This window comes from Ranitomeya variabilis, chromosome 2 (genome assembly GCF_051348905.1).
Source record: "Ranitomeya variabilis isolate aRanVar5 chromosome 2, aRanVar5.hap1, whole genome shotgun sequence".
Lineage (NCBI taxonomy): Eukaryota > Metazoa > Chordata > Amphibia > Anura > Dendrobatidae > Ranitomeya > Ranitomeya variabilis.
This window is the reverse complement of record NC_135233.1, coordinates 212776438-212801913: the sequence shown is the minus strand read 5'-3', so window position 1 is coordinate 212801913 and position 25476 is coordinate 212776438. Positions and strand designations below refer to the sequence as shown.

Here is a 25476-nt window from a genome sequence, read left to right as displayed (position 1 = left end):
AGACAATTTTCTATGACATTATTACCAATGGTCATCATAGGGTTACATTCACGGCGATCAATATCAACAACCACTATTCCTTGGGATTTCAACTCTACCCGCCCCACTTTAATGGTGACCTCTTTGTATCCCACTTGTGGTAAGGGCTGGCCGTTACTGGCTACTATGGTGAAATCATCAGGGCCACGAGTAATGTCTGTGTCAGCCCAGTAACGTTTATAAAGGATGTAAGGCATAGTTGTCACCTGAGTACCGGTGTCCAACAGAGCGTTCACGGGGATACCGTCGATCACAATGGGGAGAACAGGTCGTCCTCCAACATACTTGGCTCTTCCATTTTGTGGGCCTGGTCGTCCTACCCCTGGGGATTGGCCCTCTGCCCCATGGGTCGCTCTTTTAAATGACAGTACCTTGCAATGTGGCCTACCTGATTGCAGCGGCGGCAGATGGGTCGTCCGTCCTGATGATAGTGATAGTCGTCTCTTCCTCTGGTCGACGGGATCCTGTTTGTGACGCCAAGATGGATCGCCCTGTCAGGGCAGCGTGGTACTCGGTACCAGGTCCTGCGGTTCACAGGGGGATGTCACGGTGGCTGACCCGGTCCGTGGCCCTGGGACGTCCATGTAAAAGGGAAAGGTCTTTAAAGGGATAGAGTTTATGTTCGTGATGCCACCTGTGGTATTCGGTCAGGGTGACCGACGCTGCTTAAGGGGTCCGCTGGGGTGATGTTATGGCAGCTAGATGGTATACCTTCCCACAGGTGAAGTGTATCCCCAGGGCTTCCCGGTGTATATATGGTGGATGGTGAGAGGCGCAGTGAAGAACGAGGACACAAGGTTGCGGTCTCTTTACCTTTACTGAAGACTTCAGCATCCACAGTCCAGGGCACCAGATCACAGGGCAGGCAGAGTCCGACCGGTTTGGAGGCAAGTCCAGAGTCCCCTTGCCCAGGTGGAAATCAGTAGCCTTCCTTTGCGCTGCAGTGTTATAGTCCCTTACTGCTAAGCTTCTCATAAGGTCCCCACAACTGTTGTAGATGTTATGTCTCTCTCTCTCTCTCTCTCTCTCTCTCTGTCCACTGGGTAGGATAGGACAAACCCGTATGACTGGTGGCTTGAGGCAGTTTATAGGGACTCTATCATGCTCCAGCCTCTGAGAGTTGCCACCGTGCCTCCTGGGTATAGGTCGGACAGGTAACTTGGGAATAGCTGTCCTGCCGGTCTCTGAAGTAAAGCGTAGTGATCCTTACTCCCTCGGTTATCCGGCTACTGGATTTCTGCGCCTCAGAAGGAGGCAGCCTGTGTAGGGCTGGTCTCCCTCTGATATCCTCTCCTTTGCTCTGACTTCCTTTACGCTTGCTGCAATATGTTTGGCTTTCTATCCATCTTTTTCCCTACGAGCTGCAGCACTTTAGGCTACACGTCTCCTCTGCTTCCTTTCCCTCTGTCTCCCTGACAGAAACTGAACTCTTTCCCTCCAGATCAGGATGTTCTTATAGGGGAGTTCATCTTAAACAGGCTTAGAGCTCCCCCTTCTGGTCTGGAGTGTGAACATGTTGCATGCATTGTGTTACCTAACAAAGAGTTCTCCTTCATTGCCTCCAAACGTAGCATCACTCTCCCTGAGAGGAAAGCAATACCACTGCGATGACCAGGACCCTGGGGCTTCGCATATAGCACAAGAGAAAAAGACAAGCACCATTCTGGTGATCAATGGAGAGACTCAGCAGTCAGACCTCCATCGATCCAGCATTTGTCACCTATTACAATTAACATTCTCCTAAGAAGCCACACCCAAGGCTGAGTTTCTTCAGAAGAAAAAGCTGGCAACCATTGGGGTCTTCATCAGGGCTCTGACTGCGATGGTAAACCATCAGATCCACATGATCACGGTACATCGGCAAGCAGGCCATTAACATGCTGCCGTCAGGGATTGATGGCGGCATTTAAATGGTTAAGCAGTAGTGATGAGCGAACATGCTGGGATAAGGTGTTATCTGAGCATGCTTGGGTGCCACAAGCTGAGTGTCTTCGGCGTTCTTGAAAAATATGTTCGAGTCCCCGCAGCTGCATGTATAACAAACAGGAAATCTCTGCATGTGGTGTGGCTGTAGAACAGTTGCGAGGCATGGAGCTGCGGGGGCTCAAACCTATTTTTCAAGCACGCCGAAGACACTCGGTTAGCACCCGAGCATGCTCCGATAATCAGAGCTGACTCAGTGTAATACAGGTCAGTATGGAGCAGGCTCAACTTCTGAGCCCGCTCTATACACTCTAGGTGTGACTTGTGACGAAAATGTACGTCGTAGGTTAGGTGTTAAATTAAATAGAGCTCATCGGTAATACCAGACACATCCCATTGACAAGTTTGGTGCTGATTCTGAAAGAGTGGTCATGTTTTTCTAATCCTATACACTCCCTTTAACAGTCAAGGGTTCATTGAATACAACTGATCAACTCCAAATTGTGACCGCTGCTATTGCTGGAAGGCTTTTTAATACATTGAAGAAATGCAGTTTATATTTTTTTGTGATTGTAATTTTTTTTTTCGAACCCTACACATTTTTTTTTACTTTTCGTAAAACCTTTTAAATGGGAGGAATCTTCTTTTCCGTGGTCCATATAATATTAACGTTCCTTAGTTAGCCAATGCAAACTCTGCCGGGACGGCCAAAATAGCTGTGGTTGGAAAGACAGAAGTGAGATCATGAAGGGCCATCAGAAGAAGAAATGAGGTCACAGCTGTGGAGTTCTGGAGGCAAAAGAGTAGACTCAATATGTCAGGGAAAATCGCGTCGTATTGAGGCAGAGTGCTTCTGCTTTATTACAGGACGGCTCTATATCTCCCCTCCTTATTAGTTGTCTTATGGATGACATACGTGATGTATGCATGGCTGTATCATATGATGGGCAAGGCTGGCCAAAAGTACACTTATAATTACTAATGATCGCACCATGAAAGACCACAGGTAAAAACCATTATTAATCATTTTTTATTTTAAATTTGTTGGAAAAATTGATCTTTCACATACGGTATATGTTGGACATTACTGGTTAAATTCTTTCAAGTTTCAGATTACATATATACATGTTAACATTGTAGATGAAATGTTGATATTTGTTAATTTTGATGGTGATATATGTTTAAAAAAAAAATTATTTACAAATTTGAGATTAAACGGAATTTTTAAATAATAAAATTGGCGCATTTTCTGGAACGTGCATGAGGGTGAGATGGAAAAGTTAAGGGCGTAACGATTAGTGATGAGCGAGTGTACTCGTTGCTCGGGTGACCGCCGAGTATTTATGACTGCTTGGAGATTTAGTTTTCATCGGGGCAGCTGAATGATTTACAGCTACTTGGCAGGCTGAGTACATGTGGGGGTTGCCTGGTTGCTAGGGAATCCCCACATGTAATCAAACAGGCTAGTAGCTGTAAATCATTCAGCTGCCATGATGAAAACTAAATCACCGAGCAGTCATAAATACTCGGAGGTCACCTGAGCTGCTCGGGAAATCCCCAGCAACGAGTACACTCGCTCATCACTAGTAACGATCAAAAATTTTGAAGGTTAAAGAGGTTGGACAACCCCTTCTCAATTGCCGTACTACATTCCTACTTATAAAATAAAAACACCTTGTACTCGCCTCCGGTGCTGGAGCCCCTCCAGGGTTCGCGTGACATTATGGCATGTGAGCCCTGTAGTCAATCATTGGACGCTTTATTCTCCCTTCCTTCGGATGGAGCAGACACCCCGAAGAAGTGAGAACTACTGTAGCTCTCTAACTTCCTCCTGATGTCCTTTACGTCCAAACGAGGGTGAAAGTGAAGCAGACCATTAGCAACCACTGATTGTTTCAGGGCTCCCGTGACATAATAGTGAAACACAAGCCCCCAGTAGGATCGGTGCCGGCACTGGAAGCGCGTTTTAGGTATTTGTAATCTACGTGGTTGAATATTCTAATTGAGAAGGGGTTGACAGAGTAGTGGATTAAGAGATCTTGTAACTAAAAACTCAGTCTATGAATTAAAGGTTTTTTTTTCAACTGCATAGAATAGGTGATAACTTGCTGGTCATTGAGGGCTCTGATGGCCTAGTCACCCCGCGATCTCTACAACAGGACTCCGAGATGGACACCACCGCTCGATTCATGGTCCAGGGGTCTGCTGGAGACAAAGAAGTGCAGTGCTCGACTATATTGCTGTGGCATGCACGCCCAGCCAGCACTCCATTCTAGCGAGTGGTTTCAGAGCCTTGTACTGCCGGATGTCCCAGCAATCCGGAATAACCTGTCGCGTGGAAAGGTGATCATTGGCCGAGTTGGGGATAACTGTTTCTGCTGTACTGTAATATAAAATGAATGGTTCAAAGTTGAAACTTTTGGAATAAACTTATTTAGAAAGTTTTCAATATATGCGCTTGTTTTTGCGTTTTCCTGTTAACCAGATCAAAAAATAGTCCAGCTTTACTGACATAAAAATGTCCCAGTAAATAAATTGTGGCCTTTAGCTGCCTTCTTCTATCATACTATTGAGAATGCACAATTTAAGCATTTCCATCTTAAAAAGAACCTGTCATCAGGACTTTATACCCCAGAATAATGACATACAAGTAAAGATGCTTTAATATTGAGTAAAGCCGTACCTGTCTTGTGGAAATCTTATTTGTTCAGGAAAATCTCAAAGGAGTTAACATATTAATTTTTATGTAAAAAAAAAAAAAAAAAAATGGCTTGCTGTCCGCGTGCCCAGGCTTTTCTGCATCTCTTAACCGTTCCAGGTATCAAAAGACGTCAAGTGACCTAAAAGAAGTGGCCCGACCATTCTTCAGGGGTTTTCCACTGTGAAGTCACTCTGTACTTTACAATACAAGTCAATAGGAAAGTTGAGCTTCAGAAAGTGCTTGTGGTTTCTATATTGTTGATTGGAAGGAAAAAAAAAAAAAAGACAAAATTAACCGGCAGACAAAAACAACTAAACAAGCGCTCAGGGAATGACCAAAACGTTGCAAAAAAAGGTTGCTTTAGGAGGACAAAAAAGTGTCCTGAAGCATCTTTCTCTTGGAGAACTTGTTGGGGGTCATGTGCACATAATGTAGTAGAGTTTTAAAGGAAGATAACCTGTGATTGAATACATATGGATTGTGGAAAGATCTTTGTGTTTTTCACACTTGTATTATTTATGATGATTTTTGCAAAAAAAAAATCTTGTAGAAATTTATTAGTGAATGTGCTCGCATAAAGCGTAATCCAAGCATGCTCGGGCGCTAGCTGAGTGTCTTCAGCATGCTCGAATAATATGTTCAAGTCCCCGGGGCTGCATGTCTCGCGGCTGTTTTATAGCGGCAACACAGGATGTTATTGCCTAACAAACAGGAAATCCATGCATGTGTTTCAGCTGCCGAAAAGTTGTGAGACATGCAGCCGTGGGGATTAGAACATTTTATTTGAGAACGCCGAAGACACTCTTACAACCCGAGCATGGCAGATAACCTTATCCCAGCACGTTCCCTCATCACTAGTAGAACTCTATCAATCCTATAAATTGTAGCTCTGAAGTCAGAGGCTCGGTAGCTCGTGGGTGCAAATCTTCTTGCCTGTGTTCAGTCCTTGCTAGTTGGAAACTCAGCCACATAGCTGCTAGTTCCATCCCTCATCTCCTTGAGACCTCCTCGAGCAGGTGTGACATTCCTCTTACTATCGGAAGAATTAACTTACCGTATATTCTTTTTTATAATTTTTTTAAATGTTATTTTCTATAGTTTAGGAGATATATAGTGGTGCATAAAAGCCTTGCAAATATATAAATAATAGAGGACACTTTTTCAAATATGCATTAAGCACGCTACGGGGCAACACTCTCCGAGCACGTTGGGGAGAGGTGGGGGAGGAGGAAAATCACTCAGTACCCACTTACAAGGTAACGTAGATCTCGGTCAAGTGTAGTCTTTTGTTGGATAGAGCCGCGTACTGTAAAGAAAGGAGAGCAGGAGAATATTAATTTTATGCATGAACAAAAAGTTGACATTAGTATGTTTTCATGAAAATATATTGTCATGATTATTAAAATTTAACATAACATGATTTTTCTTCTGATTTTATTTTTGTGAGAGATATATATAGTGTGTGTGTATTTATATAACTATTTTTTTTTATCATAAAATAAGCCTCCGTAATATACATTTTGGAGAATAAGACTAAAGAAGACTTTAGCTCATGCTGCAGATTTTTTTCAGAGTAAATCCATATACAGGTTCTATATATTCTACACCGATTTCTCTTCTGAGTGTGTGATTTTTTATGTTTTGCGGAGAGGATGCTATATTATCCCAGATTTTACAGCGTGGCTTAATTCTCATATACCTTATCAGTAATATCATCCTTTCATCAGGATCTACTTCCTTCCCCAAGTCCCTCGTGTAGTGATATGTACCGTATGTATCTCAAAAATGATCTTTGTTTCTTGACAATTATTTAGATGACTATCATTATAGTTAAATGCATTTGTTTCCTCCGAAAAATGGGGGGGAGTGAAACTTATTTGTCAATTTTCTAAATAATTTTTTTTTCAATTTGAATTATTTTGCTTTGACTTCCATAATTTTTGTTTTTAACTCATGATAATTTGCACAATTGTAGATTGTACTTTTAATTTTTTCTTTAAATACAAGAGTTATAATATTGCAAAATATAACCAACCCATTCCGCAATGGAGAGAAAAACAATAAGGGAGACTGGATCACACTCACCCCTACAGTTCCAGACATCCTATATGGTACTTTTTATAGGGACGCTATTATTGGGAAATATGTACTTTTTTTCTGTTGCAAAGCTTAAGAAGCCATGGATCTTCACTTATCAAATAATACCGTGCAAATTTCCAAAACACTTTGACATCAAGATGCCTTTTTCCAACTTTTTTGTATGTTTAACTGGGATCATTTATAATACAAAATAATAGTGTTTATTTTTTAAATCATAAGTGTATTATCACCTCTTTCTATTAGATATTTTACGTTCTATACCCGTTGCCAGCGCATTATTTTGTAGAAAATTTCTGGGTCAATTTTATTTTATTTTTTGGTATCTTTTCCCCCCTAAATCTTCCACGGTCTTTAGCCAGTGAACCGGCTGCTCCTCTTGTGTTATTATGTGCGAGAGAATCCAGTCTGCAAATCTAGGTCACCATGCCTTCATTAGACCGTAATACAAAGCAAAGCCCTGATTTCTACTGGAGGTCAGAGCTCAGGATCCGTCGGAATGTATCTGTGCGCCGGAGATAGGTACAAAGTCAATCGCTTCCTCCAGGCCTTGCACGTCAACCCCAGTGTTTGATGTACCTGGCACCCATAGGATTTTTTTTGGGGGGGGGAGAGATGTTGACATTTTTACCGTGTTTTTCTCTAATTTACTAAAGTGTAGGGATGTTACTATGGTCTTTTGGGGTTTTATTTAATTCATATTACTAAATCTGATTTATCCTAATAATTAATCCTTGCCACAGTGATTGGCGCCCTATCGATGAAACAATGCCCTCGTTAAGATTCTGCCAGAAATTCTGCCTTCATTTATTCACGATGGCTGTTTTAATTAGATAAATTTTAATATCTTAAGCTGTCCTCATATCCAGTATTTTATTAGTTATCTTCAACTATCATCTCCTGCACAGGAAATCATTGGCTGTTTTTTTCTATTTCATACAATTTTTTTTCTATGTGGGGATTAGGGATACATCTATTGTGTTTACCTGTCAATGGATTATTGATTATTCGGAGATATGATGCACATCGTTGACTTGTTATCGCTGGGAGTTAGTGGATTGATCAATGTACAGAAATTCTTCGCCTTTACAGATGCAAACCTATGGACGTGTATTAATAATCTTATCTTTTATTTTTATATAGTGCTAACATATTCCGCAGCGCTTTACAGTTTGCACATATTATCGCTGTCCCCGATGGGGCTCACAATCTAAATTCCCTATCAGTATGTCTTTGGAATGTGGGAGGAAACCGGAGTACCCGGAGGAAACCCACGCAAACACAGGGAGAAACATACAAACTCCTTGCACATGTTGTCCTTGGTGGGATTTGAACCCAGGAGCCATATTGACCTTTCTTTCTATAGTTATGATCTCAAATCTACAATTACTGCTGGCAACTGAATTTAAAAAACAAAGTAAAATTTTAGTATTACATATACTCATCCTTTTAACCTATACTTACTTTTAGATTTTTTTTTTTTATTTATCTTTGAATCTATACACAATAAAACCTTTCCAAAAGACCAGTTTATTGAAAAGGCTCCATTGAAGAAGTTGTGCACTACTTGTCTTTCCCCACGTTTGGCCCCAATAAAATAATAAAGCATATACTCACCTTCCGTGCCAGCGGCATTCCTGCGGTGTCAGCACTCGCTCTCCTCGGTGCTCTCGTGCGGTTGTTGTCACGTGACCCTGGCGCCCAATCAGTACTGACGTTAGTGTCCCCGCCTTTGGACCAATTGAACATGAAGAGGAAGTTTGGGCTGCAGCTGATCTGACTTCCTTTTCGTGTTCAATTTGTCCGAAGGCGGGGACAGTGACGTCGGCACTGATTGGGCACCGGGGTCATGTGTCACAACAATCGCACGAGAGCCCTGTGGAGAGCGAATGCCGACACCGTGTTAATGGCACTGGCATGGGAGGGGAATATAAGCTTTTTATATTTTATCAGGGCCAAGCGTGGGGTATGAGAATGGTTTCTCTTAGTAGTGGACAATCCTTTTAACTGGACCAGATTTTTTGTGACCAATTTATTTTTTTGGGCCTACCTTTATTAGGCATACTGTTTGACAACTATTTAGAAGGGTTGTAAAGGACTGTAATATTGGTAACCTGTTTTAAGGGTAGGTCATCAATATTTGATTTCTGGTGGTCAATTCCCGGGAACCCCTACTGCTACTGATTGTCAGCAGGACCCATAGCTCCGTCCACAGTGTAGTGTCTGTTCTCAGCTGAACAGTCACTATGCAGTGTACGGTGCTAGCCTGTTCTGGCCTCTTACATTCTCTACTGCCGGCGGACCTTCTGACAACTGGTCAGTAAGGGTACTTGGGTGTTGGACCCACACAGATCTGATATTGATGAGCTATCTTAAAGATAAAGTACTAATAATTGAGATCTCCAAGTCTGGTTTAACTGGAAATGGGCAAAGTAATTGGGTCTCGAATAAGTTGAAGCCACAAACTATTGATTGCTCTCCAAGTATCAGGTGGACAGATACTTTAATAAGCATGGCACCCCCAATATGAGTTTGAAGTGCCATTCTTTGATATAACTCCTGGTGAATAACATTTCTATGATCAACGTTTAAGTGGTTCTTATTAAAGAGGTTTGCCTGATGATGCTTTCTCTTTAACCAGTTTCCTTTGGTTAAATTAATATCCCTACATTTGCTAAGAAAGTCTTTGTCCTAAACTTAGTTTTCTACAAGGGTGATCATCTTAAAGAAGTGGCCAATGCACACAGAAAATCTGGACTAGATGGGGAGTGGTCTCCTCAAAGAGGCCGTATTTTGGAGATCTTTCACTGTGTGGATGTACTGTGGAAAAGTTTTAGGCAGATGTGGATAAATGCGGCATAGTAGGGATACTTTCAAAAATTGAAGTGTTAATAGTTTATATTTATCAATAAACAAAAGGCAAAGTGAATAAACAAAAAGTGTAATCAAATAATATGATTTAGATGTGACCACATTTAGCTTTTAAAACAGCATGATGGTGGAACAGCCAAACTGTGCTACAAAGGTGAGTTTGTAAAAGGCCATTTTATGTCCATACATCATGGCATGACTGAGAATAGCAGCATGTCACAAGGTAGTCATACTGCATCAGCAAGGTCTCTCCCAAGCAAAGACTTCAAAGCAGACTGGGGTTTCAAGATGTGCGGTTTAAGCTCTTCTGAAGACGCACCAGGAAAGGAGCTATATTGAAGACTGTAGAAACAGTGGTCAGCCAAGGAAACATATATTCAATATCAACCAAACCAAAAACAAGGGATTTAAGACACACTGTAGTGTCATTGTATTGGACAAAAAACGGACACTCTACCAAAACCTACAACCTATACTAGACATAGAGTACAAAGTCCAAATATGTAAAAATATATATCAATTTCCATTACAAAGTTACAAGTAATAACTCACACATAATAAGAAAAGGCGATGAAAAAAGTGGCGCACAGTGTTAACAAATTCCCACTGCACAAATCCATAAAGTTTCAGGTATGGGGTAAGCACAATATACATAATCAATGATGGTACAATATAATATATAGCTGTGCAAATAATGCATATTAGTCCACTGACAAAAATTAAAAGATCAAAGTCATTTATAGAACAAACTGGGAGATATCCACATCATCATAGAATCACATAATATAAGTAAGAAAAGGACAGCAAACCCAGAGATATACATATCATGAAGTCAAATCATGGCAGGGATAATTAACCCAATAAGGGCATCTCACCCATTGTAACCTGTATATGGAAGTGCAGAGGAACCAGCCCCGACGTGCGTTTCGCGTGGGCTTCCTCGGGCGACCCAATAAGGGCATCTCACCTATTGTAACCTGTATATGGAAGTCCAGAGGATCCAGCCCCGATGCGTGTTTCACGAGGGCTTCCTCGGGCGGCCCCCTGAGGAAGCCCATGCGAAACGCGCGTCGGGGCTGGTTCCTCTGCACTTCCATATACAGGTTACAGTGGGTGTGATGCCCTTATTGGGTTAATTATCCCTGCCATGATTTGACTTCATGATATGTATATCTCTGGGATTGCTGTCCTTTTCTTACTTATAATATGTAATTCTATGATGATGTGGATATCTCCCAGTTTGTTGTATAAATGACTTTGATCTTTTAATTTTTGGCAGTGGACTAATATGCATTATTTGCACAGCTATATATTATACCATCATTGATTATGTATATTGTTCTTACCCCATACCTCATACTTTATTTATGGATTTGTGCAGTGGGAATTTGTTGACACTGTGCGCCACTTTTTTCATCGCCTTTTCTTATTATGTGTGAGTTATTACTTGTAACTTTGTAATAAAAATTGATATATATTTTTACATATTTGGACTTTGTACTCTGTCTAGTATAGGTTGTAGCCAAGGAAACATACAGCAGCTGAGACACATCATGCTTGCTTGAAAATTGGAAAATGTCCAGCAGTGGCATCAACTAAGAACTGTCAGTGGGACCAGATACATTCATCTACTGTTCAGAGAAATCTGACCAGAAGTGGTCATGGACGAATTATGGCCAAAAAGCCATACCCTGTACAGTGAAACAAGATCAAGTGACTCAGCTGTGCTCAAAAGCATATGAACTGGGGTGCAAAAAAATGGCAGCAGTTGCTCCGGACTGATGAGTCAAAATGTGAAATATTTGCTAAGACAGAAGGCAGTTTCTGTTCATCAAAGGGCTGAAGAGCTGTACAATAATGTGTCTGCAGGGGGCAGTGAAACGTGGTGAAGGGTCCTTGCAAGTTTGGGGCTGCATATCAGCACATTGGCATTGGGAATTGGTCTGGATTAGTGTTGTCCTCAGTGCTGAGAAATACAGGCAGATACTTCTCGATCATGTAATACCATCAGGGAGTCACAGGGTCAGAGTCCAAATTTCTTCTGCAGCTGGTCAACAACCTCAAACATACAATGTCAAAAAGCGCTATCCTCTGCGAAAAGAAGAACAAGGAGTCTTGGAAGTGATGATCCGGCCCCCATTGAGCCTTGATCTCCCATCGTCCAGTATGTCTGGAATCACAGGAAGGAGACCGAAGGATTTGCACGAGTGACAGCCAAAAGATCTGTGGTCAGTTCTCCAAGATGTTTGGAACAACCTCCTGCCGAGTTCCTTCAAAAACTGTGTGATGAAAGAATTTGTTTTGAAGGCAAAGAGCGGTCACCAACTATTGATTTAGATTTCTCTTTTGTTCATTCACTTTACATTTAAAATCTATTTACATGTCTATTTTTGAATGCATTTTTACTTTGCGGCATTTTTTTCGACACTTTCCTAAAACTTTTCCATAGTAAAGTATATATTTATTTAAATGAGCGTATATATTTAATTTTTTCAGTAAAATGCATATCTAACACACTAGACTGTACCGGATGAGAGCTGATTGCATGTGGCCAGACCTCATTCATAAATGAGAAATCCGCACTTTCCCCCCAATTCTGTGCAGCTTAGCAGGGATTAGGGCAGAACAAATGGACTGTGCTCAGATAGGGGATTAATATGCTAAACTGTCAGAGCCTGTCTACTCCGCTCTTGTTTTCAACGCCACAAAAGTATTTATCTTAGGCAGATGATAAATCTGGATGGTGTTGTATCAGCCATAAAGTCTTGAGCAGAATCGCTCGACCTAGATTCTCTAAATTGAGCTTCCACTCGGGATATTAATAAGGAGGCGGATTTGACTACACAATTGGTTGCTCTGGAGGCCGTACATCTATATATTTGATTTTAGTCATTCAGTCTCTTGTATTATTTAGTGTATAATATGTCTGTTTTTTTTTTCTTTTTATTTGTGCCCCATTTTTTTTTATAATAGTAATATTAATAATCTGTTTATCGTCACAGGAGTTAATCAGCCCTATAGCGTGAACATTGCATGAAGCGACGCCGTCCCACATGAGATGCAGGCTGTGCTTTAATAGATTTACTTCTAAATTTTTAATGAAGCGCTGTCTGCAGAGTTTTTTTGTACGGAATAATACACTTTACTGCCTGCAGATCCTCACAGTTTTGCACAGAAAATATCACTTAGCACAATGCAGGCGGCAATCACTTCTAGCTTATGTATGAAGAAAAAATGCACTTTCACGTAGTTCCATGTCCTTCCATCGGGGACGTGACATTTCCATGATGCACAGCATTATGATTGGAAAACCAGTTAAAATAAATATATTTATTTTAGGTCAATTAGGATTACCATAATTATTAATATTTGCCAAATGCCGGAGTAATGAGAGAGAGAGAGAGAGAGAATGTTTTAAGACATTTTTATTACTTACTGCAAAGTTAATAGTTTGCATACACTAAGATTACTATGCCTTTAAACAATTCTGGACTGCCCATATGGTGATGTCATGTGTTTAGAAGCTTCTCATTGGCTCCTGTTGCCAAAAATCCTTTCAGACAGAGTCTACTGTAGTTACGCCATAATTCCGCCTAATTGATCATTAAGAGTGAGACGGCCGTATAACTCGAATGAGGATCGCAACGTAATGGTCGGACTGGCCGGCGGCTCTCCCTACCGGAGTATGACAGCATGTATTTCTATGCAGCCGTCACACGCGGGTCGGAAGAGCCACCGGCCAGTCCAAGCATTGAGTTGCAATCCTTGTCTGAGGTACTTAGCCGTCTGACTCTTCCCTAAATGTGAGATCCTAGATTATTATCCCTGGAGCAGAATGTTGTCCTATTGAGTTTTAAGCAAATATCCACCTTTTCTAGCTTTGCATTTTCTAGCTTTGCATTTTCTAGCTTTGCATTTAAAAAGGGACATGTTTGTCCCCTCCTTTTATGGACCTAACAAACAGACAATCCCTGCATGAGTTGCGGCTGTTCAACATCCATGGGACATTCAGCCATGGTGAATTGAGCATTTTTTTTTTTTTTGAGCACGACAAAAATATTCGTTTAGGACCTGAGCCTGCTCAGATAACACCTTATCCAAGCATGCTCACTCCTCACTAGTTTGTAGCCATTCATTCCTGTAGGAAACCGGAAGTCATTTTCATATTGATCTCGAGTCTGTCCGGGCTCATTGATATCACTGTGAGTTATAGGAGGCTGCTTATAATAAATAACCTCCTTGAGTGTATTGGTTGTCATCGTTCTGAAGACGACAGTAGAGGCGCTTATAATCTGTTCTGGTAAATCAGGAACTTGAATGATTACCGCATCACCGTATCTGCTACTACAAGGCTTCTAATTCGGAATATGCACCCCTAATCCAACCACTGTATTCCTCTGGAGGAGATTTACCAACATATTGTCAATAATCAATGGGCAAATCTGATCCCTGGCATCCTGCCTAAAATAAAGGGGCCACAGTGCCTTAAAGGTATTTTTTCAAAATCTTTAAATGTTTACAAAATTAAAATATACAATTTACTCATATATTTCAATTCACAAATCTGACAGCATGTCTTTCAGGCCATGGCAGAGGGTTCTCTGTTACAGCATCCATGGCCAGTGGTTTTTGGAAAGGGGGCTGGCTGACTGCTTATTTCAATAGCTAAGCCAGCCCCCTTCTTTTTCTTTGCATTGATCAGAGTACAGAGAAGGGGCTGGCTTAGTAATGACAAAAAGTGATTCTGGGGGAAAAGTTAGGGGTTTGGTCAAATCATTGATGGCATAAATGTCCAATATGTATATCTATGGAGAGAGTGAATAATCATCTCTCATTAGACACAGTTTGGAGGTGTTTGGCATATTCATGGGTAATTCTGTAGCATTTTCTCTCTATAGAGCACTCCCATGTCTCTACCAGAGAGCTATTGCTAGGCTTCTCTGGCAGCTGTTTATCTCCACAGGAACAAAAGCACTTGCCGAATGCTTATCTCCCCAGAAATTATCTTTCAGGGCAGTGTAGGGCGTGGGCTGTACATATTAGACAGTCGGCAAAACCCGCTAATATCAATTGGTTTGGATGACGTTCGTCTGTGTAAAGTGGCTGTCCAGGCTTGGGGTCCAAGTCTGCAGTTACTCTGTGACTGCAGATGTGTGAATTCTCATAGTGCGCAGTGTGCATGCTGTCAGGATTCTCTAGTGACAGTTGCTGGCAGGCGCGTGACCGTAAGTTTGCGATTTGCATACATGCGGTCACATGCCAATTAGTGAATTGAGCAAGGCCGGATAAGTCTAATTGGAATGTTGCCGGAAGTGTTCAAATCTCATGCTTGCAATCACAGGACTGCCCGCTCCCGGCACCGGATATGTCACCAATACGGAGAGCTTAAGCCCTTATTTTGTTTTTACAGGGGATGTCGAGGCTTGGAGTACAAGTCTGCTAGAACTCTTGTGATTGTAGCCTCGTGAATCCTTATAAGCGTGTACAGTGCATGCTGTCCAGATTCTCCGCTGCCGGCAATGGGAGTGGATGGTCATGTGACCACAAACATGAAATTTGCATACTTTCGACTAGACGTTTCCGGCCTCGCTCAGTTCACGTCTAGTCAGCACGTGACCGCGAGTATGTAAATCACCCGACTGCTCCTGGAGAATCCTGACACTGTGCACTGTGAGGATTCACAAGTATGCAGTCACATAGAGTGACTGCAGACTTGAGCCCCAAGCCTGGACTACCCCTTTAAGAAAGGCCATCTTTGTTGCCCATATCCAATAATCATAGCACAGTTTTCATTTTTCAAGAGCAGAATAGATTATGAAAGCTATGTTATGATTGGATGCAATAAAGTCAGTTCTTCTTATAGACTGTTTTATTAATCGCCCCCATTATCTATATATTTCCTTTTTTTTTTTTTACTTTAAAAATTTGTAACGAAAATGTTATACTAAACATGAGAAAACTGTAGTTCTTCATTGTTTGTAGGGTTTTACTATAATGGGGGTCTAGGAGCCTTTTAGGAGATTGTCAGAGAGAAGCTGGGAGCTGGGGTGTACTATTTTACGGTGAGGGTATAATCTAAAGCAAACAAAGGAGTGGTTTTCTAAAAGTAAAAAAAGAGATTGTAGAAAAAAACGGTTGTATTATGGGGACAGTTCTGCAGCAGTAAGTAACTTACATTGGCAATGGTTAATATTGTGTGAAAGTGTATATTCAGGTATGCAGTAGGAACAGTATGACATAGCTATGAAACAGTTTTAGACAGGGGTGGAAAAAACCCTGAAAAGTAAATATGCTTTCAAAATTAATGTCGCTACTGCTTTATTTTTATCAATTAACAAAATGCAAAGTGAATGAACTAAAGTGAAATCTAAATCTAATCCATATTTGGTGTGACCGCCCTTTGCCTTCAAAACAACATAAATTCTATGTACACATATTTTTTTAAGGAAAACAGCAGGAGGTTGTTCCAAACATCTTAGAGAACTAACCACAGATCTTCAGTGTCTGTCGCTTGTGCAAATCCTTCTGTCTCCATGTGATCAGAGACAGACTCGATGATGAGATCAGGGTTCTCTATGGCCAGATAGTCACTTACAGGACTCCTTGTTTTTTTTTACATTGAAGATGGATATTAATGATATTGGCTGTATGTTTGGAGTCGTTATCCGGCTGCAGAATAAATCAGACTCTTCTGTGATGGTATTGCATGATGCTTCACTGTTTCTTGCAGACACTATTTATTGTACATTTTTCCAGCCTTTTGACGAACAAATAGCCTTCTGTTGCATCAGATATTTCACATTTTGACTCCTCAGGCCAGAGCACCTGCTACCATTTTCCTGCACTGTAGGTCCTATGTTTTGGGGCATAGTTGAGACACTTGCTCTTGTTTCAATGTCAAATGTATGACCTTTTGGACACAATTCTTGATACCACATTTGGCCAGAATTCTCCCAAGAGTAGGTAGGTGGGTCTCATTGGTTGCTGCCTGTTCTGAGCTGATGGCACTGCTGGACATTTTCCGATGTCGAAGGGATTTTGTGGTTTGTTCTGAAGAAGTAGTTTGGAACTTCGAAAATACGTAGGCAAATAACCCGCATACTCCATGCTTTTGTGAATGATTCAATCCATCATTTCCTGCGATAAGCAGAGCAGAATCAACCCGTTTTTCCTATAGTAATAGTTCTGAGCTGATGGCACTGCTGGACATCTTCCGATTTCAAAGGGGAAGTAAGCATGATTTGTCATCTGCTTAACTAAATTTCCTTGGCCAACGACATCACAGCCTTCAACATTGCCCATTTCTTGGTTTCCTTAATTCTGAGGAATACTGACTGATATTTATCCATCAGGCAATACCAACTGGGATGCATCTGTTTGGCTCTATATGTATTCTGCAGCCGGACAAGGACCCCAAACATAAAGAAAACATCATTAAGAACTATCCTCAACATCAAGTCTGTCTGGGATTACATGAAGAGACAGAAGGCATTGCATAATTAGGCCATGTTCACACTTTGCGGTTTTTACCGCGGAACCGCGGCGATTTTGATGCTGCGGGTCCGCAGCAGTTTCCATAGCGTTTCCATTTACATGTAAACCCTATGGAAACCGCAAACCGCTGTGCACATGCTGTGGGAAAAACCGCGCAGAAACGCAGCGGGTTAAAACCCGCAGCATGTCACTTCTTTGTGCAGAATCGCTGCGATTCTGCACCCATAGGAATGCATTGAACCGCTTACTTCCCGCATGGGGCTGTGCCCACGTTGCGGGAAGTAAGCGGTTAATGTGCGGGTGGTACCCGGGGTGGAGGAGAGGAGACTCTCCTCCAGGCCCTGGGAACCATATTTGGGGTAAAAAAAAGAATAAAAATAAAAAATCATGTTCTACTCACCTCTCAGCGCTGCACGCGGCCGTCCGGTCAGAGTTGCTGTGCGAACAGGACCTGCGGTGACGTCGCGGTCACATGCCCGTGACGTCACGAAGGTCCTTCTCGGCACAGCATCTTTGGAACCGGAGCGCCGCGTGCAGCGCCCAGGAGATCCGGACATCGGAGGGTGAGTATAACCAATTTTTATTATTTTTAACATTACTATTGATGCTGCATATTGCTGCATATGCAGCATCAATAGTATAGGAGTAATCCCGCAGCGGAAACCGCGGAACAAACCGCGATAAATCTGCAGGGATAACCGCAGCGGTTTTGCCCTGCAGATTTATCAATTCCGCTGCGGGAGAACCCGCAGAGGGACGCCGCAAAGTGTGAACATGGCCTTAGACATCCATAGAAGATCTGTGGTTAGTTCACCAAGATGTTTGGAACAACATCCTTTTAAAAACAGTTTCCATGTCCACCTAGAAGAATTGATGGTGTTTTGAAGGCCAAAGGCGTTCACCAAATGTTGATTTGATTTAGATTTCTGTTTTGTTCATTCACTTTGAATTTTAATAAAAAATAAACTATTAACATTTCTATTTTTAAAGTTTTTTTATTTTTTCACTCCTGTATATAGACGCAAAATGATAATGTAAACATATGACATCAGGGGATTTAGAGGAGATCCAATCTTTTGAAAGATGTATTGAGAAAATTCCTGTGTAATATGCCTTCGTACCTTGTTTTGTGTGATATTAGTGAATTTGAACATTTTTAGCAAATTGGCCAGTCAACAATGGCACATCTTTGGTAAGACAGAATACCTACATGCAAGTGGACTACTACACAACGGTTCCTTCATGGATAACAGCTGATCGCTTTGCCTCCCGGCAGGTTCAGCTTCTCTCGGGGGAGCTGCAATATGAAATGTGTTCATCCAAGCTGTTGAGTAATCTAATGTTTCTAGCACGATCATAGATATACATGTTCCCCCTATAAAACCAGATGTATCATATATAAAGGGTTTTTAGTATACTTTCCAGTATGTCTTTGTTTTGAAAATGGAACCGTTGCGCCTCTGGTAAAAATAAAAAAATACAAATAAATGTAGATATATTTATTTGGGTGCTATTTGCTTGTGTTTTACTTAGTAAAAAGTAAAAAAAATATTTTCTTTTACAGTTTGAGATAGATTAAAAGTCCTTGGGTAAGTTCACCCCACGCACTTCATGTTCTGACAAAACCAACGCTGGCAAGAAAGGTTAGAGAAGGCAAAATAGCAGCAAAAGAGGTTATGTCAGGGAGTAATTGGAGCAGCAGAAATGGTTTGTGCAGCCTTGTCGAGGGCTGATATTTCTGTAGGCAATGAGCGGGGAAGGTGTTGATCCAAACTGACAGATCTGGAGCAACAATAAACCCGCAGCGAGTAGGAAACAAGAGGCAGCCGTCCAATGGCTGCGTTAGAAGCTCGAGGACTGATGTAACGTGGTGCGATCCATGGGGAGATGCGCAGTGGAACAGTCTGTAAGTTTTTATGCTTTGATGATGGTGGTGGGGGGAGAGGGTCCTCAATGCGCTTTTGTGTTGGAATTCGGAAATTTTAAATGGAGTAACAAAAACTTGTCGATCGCGATTTAGCACGGCCATTATTAACTAGTTATGTTCTGTTGAAACATTTACTAGTCACTTTACCACTTGGGGCACTGGAGTGATATTTTTTATACATTTAATACATATTTTTCCCCTTTTTTCTAGTTTTTGTTTGTGAAAAAAAATGTTTTTTTTTTATTTCCTGTTGGGTCCCCGAATGATTTTTCTGGTTGTATCATTAATGCGACCACCCAGCGATTACATGCAATCAGGAGTAGAAGCCTTGGTATCAAGTGTTTAAATTCCCTGCAGCGCCACCACAGGTGAAATAAAGTATTACACAATTTATATTGAAATCAATGGGCTGTGCGTGTAACGCTCGGACATGATGGGCCCTCCAGTGTGAGTCTTGGTACACAATCTCTTCTCTGGCTATTCTTGACTGTTGTGAACATGATGTTGCATATTTTGTAACTGCCTTCTATCAATTGTTAAAAAGATCTATAGAATCAGAATACAGTGTTCTGTTCATTTTTTGCAGCCACAGTTCCTCTCCCTATCAAATTGGGTAGTCGTGCATTTACACTTCATAATAATCGATAACGAGTGCTCTTAAGAACGCAAATTTCCTGATTATCGTGCAGAGCAAATAGGCTGCTAATCAACCAACAAATGAGCAAAACAATCTTTTTTTTTGTTGGCTTGCTTAAAAATCATTATTCTCGGCAGCACATCTCGTTTGTAAGCAGGATATTGGCTTCAGAGGAGGCTTCCTAATGGTCATTTTACCTAGTATAATGAATGGAAATTCACCGTTTACATCATGTGACTTTGTTACGGTAGCCAACTCTTTGCAACATACTGGACTCACGAGGCGCCACAGCTTTAACTGACAACAAAGGAAGATCTCGACATATAACAATAGCTTGTAACAAGTCCTTGACCATCTCGCACTTGGTGGGACACGAACCACAGTGTGTGCGTATGTCGAACTGGACCACGGGACAGTTCTTAGCATCCCTATGGATACACCTTACCCCACTCCCCTCCCAGGGGCTAACACATGCAGAAGTGTGGCCCTCACCAGGGTCACTTAACTCTTAAGGTACCGTTACACTAAACGACTTACCAACGATCACGACCAGCGATACGACCTGGCCGTGATCGTTGGTAAGTCGTTGTGTGGTTGCTGGGGAGCTGTCACACAGACAGCTCTCTCCAGCGACCAACGATCAGGGGAACGACTTCGGCATCGTTGAAACTGTCTTCAACGATGCCGAAATCCCCCTGCAGCACCCGGGTAACCAGGGTAAACATCGGGTTACTAAGTGCAGGGCCGCGCTTAGTAACCCGATATTTACCCTGATTACAAGTGAACACATCGCTGGATCGGCGTCACACACGCCGATCCAGCGATGGACAGCGGGTGATCAGCGACGAAATAAAGTTCTGGACTTCTAGCTCTGACCAGCGATATCACAGTGGGATCCAGATCGCTGCTGCGTGCCAAACACAACGAGATCGCTATCCAGGACGCTGCAACGTCACGGATCGTCGTCGTTCTCACTGCAAAGTCGCTTAGTGTGAAGGTACCTTAAGTACAGAAGTCCCATCACTTGGATGCCATTCACTGTCATTCCTGAGGCCCCGCCCAGGATGAGGAACAGCCCTGCAGGCAGGGTAGGCGAAGTAGGAGTAGTGCCGGCCTACCCTGCAGTCCATCTGCTCTGAGGTCAAGGGGCAAATGGCTGATATATGACCTAGGACTCGACTCCAACAGATAATAGTTAGTGTTGAGCATTCCGATACTGCAAGTATCGGGTATCGGCCGATACTTGCTGTATCGGAATTCCGATACCGAGATCCGATATTTTTGTGATATCGGGTATCGGTATCGAAACAACATTAATGTAAAAATGTGTAAAAGAGAGAATTAAAATAAAAAATATTGCTATACTCACCTCTCCGACGCAGCCTGCACCTTACCGAGGGAAGCGGCAGCGTTCTTTGTTTAAAATTCGCGCTTTTCTTTCCTTTACGTGAGTCCCGGCTTGTGATTGGTTGCGTGCCGCCCATGTGACCGGGACGCAACCAATCACAGCAAGCCGTGACGTAATTTCAGGTCCTTCAGGATTTTAAAATTACGTTCCGGCGTTGTGATTGGTTGCGTCGCAGTCACATGGGAGACGCAACCAATCACAGCAAGCCGTGACGTAATTTCAGGTCCTTAAGGATTTTAAAATTACGTCCCGGCTTTGTGATTGGTCCGCGTCCCGGCAACATGGCCGCCATTAACCAATCACAAGCCGTGACGTCACGGGAGGCTGGACACGCGCGCTTTTTAAAATGGGCGCGTGTCCAGCCTCCCGTGACGTCCCGGCTTGTGATTGGTTGCGCCGCGGTCAACCAATCACAAGCCGGGAGGCTGGACACGCGCCCATTTTAAAATTTTAAAATGCGCGCGTGTCCAGCCTCCCGGCTTGTGATTGGTTGACCGCGGCGCAACCAATCACAAGCCGGGACGTCACGGGAGGCTGGACACGCGCCCATTTTAAAAAGCGCGCGTGTCCAGCCTCCCGTGACGTCATGGCTTGTGATTGGTTAATGGCGGCCATGTTGCCGGGACACGGACCAATCACAGCAAGCCGTGACGTAATTTCGTCACGGCTTGCTGTGATTGGTCCGCGTCCCGGCAAGATGGCGCCGTGACCAATCATAAGCCGGGACGTCACTGGAGGCTGGACACGCGCGCTTTTTAAAATGGGCGCGTGTCCAGCCTCCCGTGACGTCCCGGCTTGTGATTGGTTAATGGCGGCCATGTTGCCGGGACGCGGACCAATCACAGCAAGCCGTGACGTAATTTCGTCACGGCTTGCTGTGATTGGTCCGCGTCCCGGCAACATGGCCGCCCTGACCAATCACAAGCCGGGACTTCACGTAACCAAGTAAAAGCGCGAATTTTAAACAAACAACGCTGCCGGTTCCCTCGCTGAGGTCCAGGCTGCGTCGGACAGGTGAGTATAGCGATATTTTTTATTTTAATTCTTTCTTTTACACATTTATATGGATCCCAGGGCCTGAAGGAGAGTTTCCTCTCCTTCAGACCCTGGGAACCATCAGGAATACCGTCCGATACATGAGTCCCATTGACTTGTATTGGTATCGGGTATCGGTATCGGATTGGATCCGATACTTTGCCGGTATCGGCCGATACTTTCCGATACCGATACTTTCAAGTATCGGACGGTATCGCTCAACACTAAATAATAGTACAAGTTGTAACTTTTGAACCTCGCTCTGATCCCACCTGGGTCTTCCTGCACCCTTCACACATGGCCTTAGGCCCATTCTTTTGGGTCTCCTAGAAATGTGACCTTATGCTTCTTTGATTGCTTAGGTAGTTCTCCATTTATCTTTCCACGGGACTCACAAAGTCATCTGCATTCTGGTGATCTCCTTGGGCAACACAGCTTTGCAGTGATTTTGGTAGTGAGTGAATAATCCGGTCCACTACCACTTTCCACCGTCGGTGCTGGAGAGCAGTTCTTGGGCTGCAGCCATTTTGCACCAAGTGTAACAGGTAAAATATCTGGGACCAGGGAGGTTTGTGTGTTTGATAGGACCAGAGATTCACCCATTGTGCCTGCACTGCTAGGGTGGTGCCCAAAAGTGCCATAATCTCCACCTTCAGCTTGTCGTACTCCTTGGCATCCGGCAAGACAAGGTCATAGTACACTTTTTGGTATGGAGCTAGGACCTCTGCCCATGGCTCTGGGGGCAGTTTGTCTATGTATGCCACCCTCTCAAACACAGCCAGGAAAGTCTCAATGTCATCCTCCGGAGTCATTCTCTGTAAAGCCTCCCATAACGTTCGCCTCACCCAGGTACCTTCACTTTGGATGGCGGGTGATGACATCTCCTTGGCCCTGACAATTTCTGCCATGAGAGTGATCTGCTGCTGCTGCTGAACCTGTTGTAACTGCTGCTGAACCTGTTGTAACTGCTGCTGCAGTAGCTGCTTCTTTAACTCCTTCTGTTGATGTTGATACTGCTGGATCAGGAGTTTGTTGGTTTCCTGTTGGGTCTGCTGCTGCTATTCTGCACTTGGACTAATTGCTTGACAAGTTCCTCCATGCTTTCAGACTATGTTCGCATTACTGTAACTGCATTTGCCCAGGACATTCAATCTTTACACTGCAATTGCATGTGCTCTATGGGACTTCATGCCCGCATTTTCCACCAATTGTAGGGATTCACTCTCTCTGGTACGCATTAGGCCATAGATGTGTTCACACAGGCAATACAGCTTTGGTCCAAACGTGCTGTTTTTATTGTTTTCTACAAATTGCACAGCACCAAATCAAACTCAAACATAAATCCATAACCTTGTCCAGGTGCTAACTAAATAGAACAAAGCCTGGCTATCTATATATGGCTGAGCTAGTCCCAGCTCTGTCAAACAGAACAGCTGTTATCTATATCAACCACTGATACTTACGGTTCTTTGCACATGACTCTTCTCAGAGAGGAATGCTGTCCTGCTACTCTTTTCAGCTCCAAGACACGTCCAGTCTGGTCAGCTTCCCAGAGCTGACTGACTTAGATTAACACCTAGCCTGTTTATATACAGAGCCAGCCAGGTGCATTGATCAAAACCTGCAGAGATAGGATTCAACTGTAGCTTCCCTGGCATTACTACAGGTGTTTCAGAGAAAACATACATTTAGAAGCCGACTGGGGACTATGCTGCTCTGCTCTGGTGACCCATCCAAAAGGCTACTCTCCAGTAGCTTCTTCCTGCCCTACTCTTTTTGATTGGTAGATCTCTTTATACACAAATGTAGGAAGAGACCTCTCACTCAAATTATGTAGGGCAGGGAGAAGCCACCAGCACCAGCCTCATGAACTGGACACCTGAGCCGCGTGGTCCACAGCCGATTTTTAAGTGACTTTCTCTGAAGCAACACAACATTTCAGAGTACTTGTCTGCAATTGTGGAACCGAACTCTGATTCATGTTGCTATCTGTTCAGACAGCATCAGTCAGCTGTCAGTCAAACTCCCTTTAACAAACAAGAACCAAACTCTAATGGGCACAGTGGATCAGCGGATCTCCAAAATTCCATGTCTTCTAGACAAGAAAGTCAAGTTTCCATGGACTTACCGGAAGTGTACAATTTTTTTCTATTGTCAGATAAACAATTACGGTATGCTCTAGTGATTTTTTTTTTTATGAAATGAGAGAAACTTGTGGAAGTTTATAGTCATTGTAATTACGAACTGTTCACAGTAAATACTACTTCAGATCAGTATTTTGGGCTGTAAAACCTTCATCACTTATTTCATAATTATTTTTTCCATTCCATGTCAAAATCACTGTTTAATCCTGATACTTAGATGAGCGTTTTAGGAGTCCAACCTGAATTCATAAAAGGCTCTTTTTAATATCGGGTGAGTAAACTTTTTTAGAAGGATCATACAGCTGTTCTGACAAGGATATGCAAAACCACACCAGCCTCATCAGACCTAAGAGATTGATGTAAGTAATCTATGCCATTTGTATTGTGAAATGTGGTGACACCTTACTTGACTACAAAGAAGCATTAAAAAAAAAGGAAGAACTTAAGGCCCCTCTACACCTTAAAGAACTACTGACCTAGAGCTTGTTCATCCCACAGCTATCTCTCCCAACTCGTGTTCTCCATCCTTGGATGAATCTGGCAGCTTATCTACATGCATACCAAAAGCAAGCAAGTCCCGATCTCTCCTGACATCATCTTTTGGGAGAGAGTCTAAGGGTATGTGCACACGTCGGGATTTCTTGCAGAAATTGCGTTTTTTGACGCTTTTTTGACGCGTTTTGATGCCTTTTTTGTTTTTTCCCAGATGCATAGAAATGCGGGAAAAACGCAGAAAAAGCGCAAAATTAATGAACATGCTCATTTTTTTACCGCGATGCGTTTTTTTTGCGGAACAAAATGCATCCATGTGCACAAAACATGCAGAATGCATTCTAAATGATAGAATGCATAATGCATGCGTTTTTAATGAGTTTTATAGCATTTTAATCGCGAAAAAACCTGAACGTGTGCACATGGCCTCAAGGATCCTATATAGATTAGATGGTGACATTAGCAGATTGGCCAAATGTCTGTGTGTATGTATGTATATATATTTATTTACACACATGCTGACGAGCAAAAGTAAGGGTAACAATGTTGTAAATTTTTAACTTTAAGGCTCCATATCTCACCATCCACTACTGCTTTGATCGTGAGACTACCATCATTTTATAGACAATCATCTTGGATATCTCATACATAAATTTGACTTACAACTATTTAGCATATAATTAGTTATGCAGATTTTTGCCATTTCAC

General features: G+C 42.6%; 1 protein-coding gene across 4 annotated transcripts in view; it reads left to right on the top strand.

The window, feature by feature from the left end:
- Window positions 1-25476, top strand: part of NR6A1 (nuclear receptor subfamily 6 group A member 1) — a 336676-nt gene that overhangs the window by 170025 nt on the left and 141175 nt on the right. The window lies entirely within an intron of this gene.